The sequence below is a fragment of the Microtus ochrogaster genome, unplaced genomic scaffold (assembly GCF_000317375.1).
Source record: "Microtus ochrogaster isolate Prairie Vole_2 unplaced genomic scaffold, MicOch1.0 UNK61, whole genome shotgun sequence".
In the NCBI taxonomy this organism is placed as follows: Eukaryota; Metazoa; Chordata; class Mammalia; order Rodentia; family Cricetidae; genus Microtus; species Microtus ochrogaster.
Window position 1 is genome coordinate 1,337,321 of NW_004949159.1, and position 6,276 is coordinate 1,343,596.

Here is a 6,276-nt window from a genome sequence, read left to right on the forward strand (position 1 = left end):
TTTGAGTATATACCCAATAGTGGTATTACTGAGTTTTGAGGTAGATTGTTTCCTAAATTTCTGAGAAATAACGATACTCATTTCCAAAATATTGTACCAGTTTGCATTCTAACCAGCAATAGAGGAGTGTTTCCTTTACCCCACATCCTCTCCAGCATCAGCTGTCATCAGTGTTTTTGATTTTGGCCATTGTGACAGATGTAATATGGAATCTCAGATTATTTTGATTTGCATTTTTCTCATGGAAAATGATGCTGAGATTTTCCTTAAGTGTTTTTCAATCATTTGAGATTTGTATGTTGAGAGTTCTCTGTTTTCTATACACCATTTTTTATTGAATTATTTGTTCTTTTGATGTCAAGTTGAATGAGTTCTTTGTGTATTGAAACAGGCAAGCTATCTTAACACATGTAAAATAAGGAACATTGAAAATCAAGAAGTGTTCTGAAAGTCTGTGTGCAACTGTGAGGTTCAACATACCAAAATGCATATAATTAGAGTCTCCCAAAATGAAAAAGAATATAAAGAATCACGGAAAAAAACGATGTTTCTAGAAGCAATGAGACAGAAAAACTTCAAAACATAGAAAAAGCTGAAAGACACCCCCATGTGATCAATAACAATGTCCTTGGAAGTACTCTCATTAAGCCACTAAGATTTAATGGCAACCAATCGCTAAAATGTCAGAGAACAGGAATAACACAGAAGAACAATTAAGGATCACAGGAAGACTTTATTTCTAGAAAATATGTACACGGGTAAACAGTGATATATTTTTATTTTATAAAATTCAAAAGGAATCAGTGAATATAATCTTAAAAACCATATAACCACAAATAAAAAGAAATGATTGTGAAACTGCAGTACCATTTGTGATCAATAGCTTCGGTAAATGGACAGTGACAAGATTATATTGATTTTGGCAAAGCTGTTTGTGAAAATGTGTTAATGTGAAAACGGTACTGAGACAGGTTTTCTTCCTCAGACAGGATCAATGTAGAGTTACCTCACATCACAGGCAGTGTGTATGACTCAATGTTTAATGTGTGTCTTTGTCAATATAGCAAAGTAAGGCAAAAAAAGGAGGTCTCAGTTTTGAAAAGAATAAATAAACAACTGGTCTTATCAATGGAAAATATAATACTTACAGGATACTCTTTATATATTAAAGCAACTCGACTTCACAAATTATTCAGTGTTGTGTAACATAAAATCAATCAAGAAGTAAGATGAAACTTTAATTAAAAATGTAGAATGTTATAGATTGATCACTCAGCATAATATACTTAGCTACGTACTAACCATGAAATTGAAAAAAAAAAGTCAAAATGAGTTTCTGCACATTAAAAATAAAAAGAAAACAGAAATAAAATTATCCAATTATAGTGAAAATATGACCAGGTAAAACTCTCTTTCTTTAGTGACATGATTGTCAAATAACAGGAAATGTTAATGAAGTGTTTGTTAATGTATTCTATATAATTTATTCTATATAACTTATAATTTTTTTTTTGGTTTTTTGAGACAGGGTTTCTCTGTGGTTTTGGAGCCTGTCCTGGAACTAGCTCTGTAGACCAGGCTGGTCTCGAACTCACAGAGATCCGCCTGCCTCTGCCTCCCGAGTGCTGGGATTACAGGCGTGTGCCACCATCGCCCGGCTTATAATTTATTATATATAAATAATACATGTAAAATAATTCATAATGTTAAGAGTCAGATCCTAGTCTATGACCATACCACCCTGAATGTACCCTATTTAGTCTGATCTCAGAAACTAAGCAGGGTCAGGCCTGGTTAGTACTTGGATGGGAGACCGCCTGGGAATACTGGGTGCTGTAGGCTTAAAAAAAAAACCCAAAAAGTTAAAAAAAAGAATCGGATCCTACTCTGTTGATGGGTATGCTTAAAGAAATATACTTCATATATCTTTTGTAAGTCAGAATTATGCAGATAGTTACATTTTGCATATAAATTAACTTCTGTAAGCTTGATTTAATGTATCAGCACACAATCGTCTTTAAAATATATATATTATCTTCGTCATTATGTGTATGTATTTGTGTGTGATGTATGTGCATGTAGGGGGTGGGCATATTCACAGTGTGCATGTAGAGGTTGGGGGCCAATTTATATGAGTAGGTTCTATATTTTGTATCATTAAAGAGTTATTTTTTAGGTAGGGTCTTTCCTCTTGTTTCTGCTTTGTTTAATATTTCAGGTCAGCTTGTCTGTGACTAATTCTTCTGACAACACCCCTCATCTCACAGTTGGAGTAAAAGGATTAAAGATGTGTGCCTCAGTGTTCAGCCTTTTATGTGGATTTAGGAGCTGAAGCTCATGTACTCAAGTATGTGTGACAAGCGTTATAACGTCCCACCCCAGAAGTTAACTTGCTGGTGGTCATCTACCCAAAAGTTGTCTTAATTTAAATTCTTATTTTAGTTCCTAAAATATGTTCCTTCTTCAAATAAATATTCCTTAACATTCATGTATATATTTGTAAATAAAAATTGAACTAGAATACCTTTGCTTATGAAAAGTCTTTCCTTTTTTAACTGCTTTGAATTTGTCAGGGAAGTTTTTAATTTTTCAAGTTATTTTAAGTTTAGATATAATTTCAGATTGCTACATTCCCTACATTTAGAATCATATATTTTGAGGACTAACCATTGTTCTGCCTTTATTTCACTTGACATATTAACAGCTTCTGACAGCCCTGACAGCTTCTCAACCCAAAGCCCTGATTCTTGCCATCACTGTGGTCTCATGTCCCCAAGTTCTTGACCATTACTTTTGCTTATGTCACATGCTCACTACCCTAACACTGTTACAGTTAATATTAATCCTAATTTAATCCTAATTCATCTTCAAAATTAATCATTTCATTAAATTTTACATCTGTGTGGATTATAGCTTGAACAGTGCAAAGCTATACTCTATAAATTTAATTTCTCATTTGAGTCCAACTAGGATGTGAGCCATTGGAAAGCACATTTTTAGAAAAATTCTTTGACTGTCTTTATTTTCCTATTTACATTAGTTCTTAAAGAACATCACTCAGGTAAAAAATTGAACCTTAAGGCTTTTGCTGGGTTTGGTAATGCATGCTTATAATCCTAGTATTTAAGAGGCTGAGACAAGTGGATCAAGAATCTGAGACTGACTTGGGATATATGAGGTCCTGTCTGAAAATAAAAAAAAATGACAGCAAAATATTAATATTACTGGTACCAGAACTGGGGCTGTGGGGATAGGAACAGGAGTTATCAGGTTGGAGATGAAGGGAGAAAGTACTGGAAGAGAGAACCATAACTGGGGTACATTTCAAGGATTCCGTGGAAATTTAAAACCATCAAAACTCCCTAGAATGTATAAGGGTGACCCTAATGAAGACAATTAGGAATAAGGGCCATAGAACCTGAACTGATCATCATCTGTAATGAGGCAAGGCTTCCAGTAGTGGAACCAGGGGATCAACCCAGCCACAAAACCTTTGACCTACAAAGTTAACTGCCTGCAAAGTGTGCTGGGGTAATGGCGGTACAGAATTTGTGAGTGGCCAACCATGACTGGTCCAACCTGAGACCCATGTTGTATGATGGAATCCACATCTGATCTGACTACAGGGCCAGCAATCAGAGGCTGGATAGCCCAGAAACCTACAATAGAAATAACCATGGCCAAAAAAAAAAGCAAATGAAATGATTCCCAATGATATTATGCTAAACTTGTATGGCAGAGACTAGCATAATTATTGTTAGAAAGGCTTCATCCAGCAACTGATAGAAGCAGGTGTGGATACACAAAGACAAATATTAGATGGAACTCCAGAAACCCTATGGAAGATGAGAAGGATTGTAGGACCAGTGGGGTCAGGGATACCTCGAGGACATGGCCCACAAAATCAAATAAGCAGGTATCGTAGGGGCTCATAGAGACTGAAGGAACAATCAGGAAGTTTACATTGCTATGAGTTAGGTTCTTGAATATATGTTATGTTTGTGAAGCTTGGTGTGTTAGTGTTCAGGCATCTGTACTGGCCGGCCCTTGAATTTCCTGACAGGGTATATCTTCAGCTGCAGCCACTATGAATACCCTGTGCAGGTTAGCTTCATTCCCTTTTAAAGGTGGTTCTTGCCCACCTTCCGTCTCACCCTTTCTCATTTTCTTTCTGCTGCTCTCTCTGTCTGTGTCTCTGTTTCTCTCTGCCTCTCTCTTCTCTTCTGTTACTCCCATTCCCAGAGATTGGTTTCCCTTACCTCATTTCCCACTCACTTTTCCTCAATAATAAACATCTCCACCTGAGCTCTGTTGCATGACATCTTTCTCTTACACATTGCTTTTTCATAAAAATTACAAAATGGTCTTGTTAATTTGTATATTCTATCTCTACCTTTTGGTTAGTTTGGATGAGGGTTTGTCTATTTTGCTAATTTTCTCAAAGAACCAACTCTTTGTCTCATTGATTCTTTGCTTCTATTTTATTGATTTTAGCCCTCAATTTGATTATTTTCTGGCTTCTCCTCCTCCTGCGTGAATATGGTTCTCTTTGTTCTAGAGCTTTCAGATGTGCTATTAACTCACTTGTGTGAGATATCTCCAGGTTCTTTATGTAAGCACTTAGGGCTGTGAACTTTCCTCTTAGCACATTTTTTAAAGTGTCCCATAAGTTTGGGTATGTTGTGCATTCATTTTCATTGAATTTTCAGAAGTCCTTAATTTATTTCTTCTTTGACGCATCATTGATTCAGTTGAGCGCTGTTCAATTTCCATGAATTTTTAGGCTTTCTGCAGTTAGTGTTGCTATTGTATTCTGTCTTTAAGCCATGGTGATGAGATAACATACATATATTCCACAATCCTAGAGAAGACAGGTATCAAGGAGAACCCTAAGACACACATACTTGGATACCCTACCCCTGGGAAAGGGGAAACAGACAAGAAATCCTGAGAAAATTAGTAGTGAGGAAGAAGGAAAGGTGGAAGGGGATGATGTGGGGGAGAAGGGGAGGGAGGAGGAAAACATGAGGGAGTGGATAGTTCAAGAAGGGGAAAAGACAATGAAAAGAGAAAGGAAACATATTTTGATTAAAAGGCTATCCAGAAACATAGCACTATGGAAATTTCCAGGAACCTCAAGGATGACCCCAGCTAAGCCTCTAATCAACAGTGGAAAGGATGCCTAAACTGGCCTCTCCCTATAATTAGACTGGTGACTGCTTTAATTGTCATCATAGAACCTTCAACCAGCAACTAATGGAAGCAGATACAGAGATCCACAGTGAAGCCCTGAGTCAAACTACCTGGGACCAACCCAAGAGATGGAGGAGCAATAATATGAACAAAGGGATAAAAACCATGATGGTGATACCCACAGAAGCAGCTTATCTGAGCTAGCAAGAGCTCACTGACTCTGGACAGATAGCAGGTGAACCTACATAGGACCAAACTAGGCCTATTGAATGTGAGGGACAGTTGTGAGGCTTGGAGAGACCGTGGGGCCACTGGCAGTGGGACCAGGATACAGGCCTAGTGCTTGTACTGGTGTCTAGGAACACATTCCTTTTGGAGGGACACCTTGCTCAGCCTAAGTATGAGGAGGGCCTTGGTGTTGCCTCCAGTGAAATGTCAGACTTGTTGACTCCCCGTGGGAAGCCCTACCCTTCTTGTGGAGTGGATGTGGAGGTGGGGTGGGGGGAATATGGAGGAAGCAGGAGGAGGGGAGGGAGTGGGAAAGGAGATAGCTATGTAATATATGAAAAGCCTGTATTAAAAAATCTTAATGAATAAGCTAAAAATTAAAAAAAAAACAAAATGTAAGCATTTTATTTTGGAATAATTTTTGTTTTACAGAAATTTCTCAAAGATAACATAGGGTTTTCCTGTGTGCTCTTTCAGTTGGTTTTTCTGACACAATGTCATCTGGTACTTTAATACATTTGTAAAAAAATAAAATAACATCTGTCACTGTCATTTAAAAACATGAAAAATAAAATTACCACATGGTGCTCTTGTGGGACTTTTAACAGTTGGAATCATTTGGGGAGTACTATCTCTAACTCTTTTGTATGCTTTTGAGACCCTTTTCACCCTATAGGGTTGTCTTGTCCAGTCTACATGAGTATATGTGCCTAGTCTTGTTATAACTTGTTATGCTTTGTATGGTTGATATCCCTGCAAAGCTGTTTATTTCTGAAGGGAAATGGAGGAGGAATGCTTCTGGGGGAGATGGCAGGTGGGGTTTGGGAAAGGGTTGGGTGGAGGAAGGGGAACTGG

The 6,276-nt window shown here is 37.4% G+C and overlaps 1 pseudogene; it reads left to right on the top strand.

The window, feature by feature from the left end:
• The first annotated feature begins 1,723 nt into the window (after positions 1-1,723).
• LOC113455545 lies at positions 1,724-1,842 on the top strand (annotated as a pseudogene).
• The last annotated feature ends 4,434 nt before the right edge of the window (positions 1,843-6,276 follow it).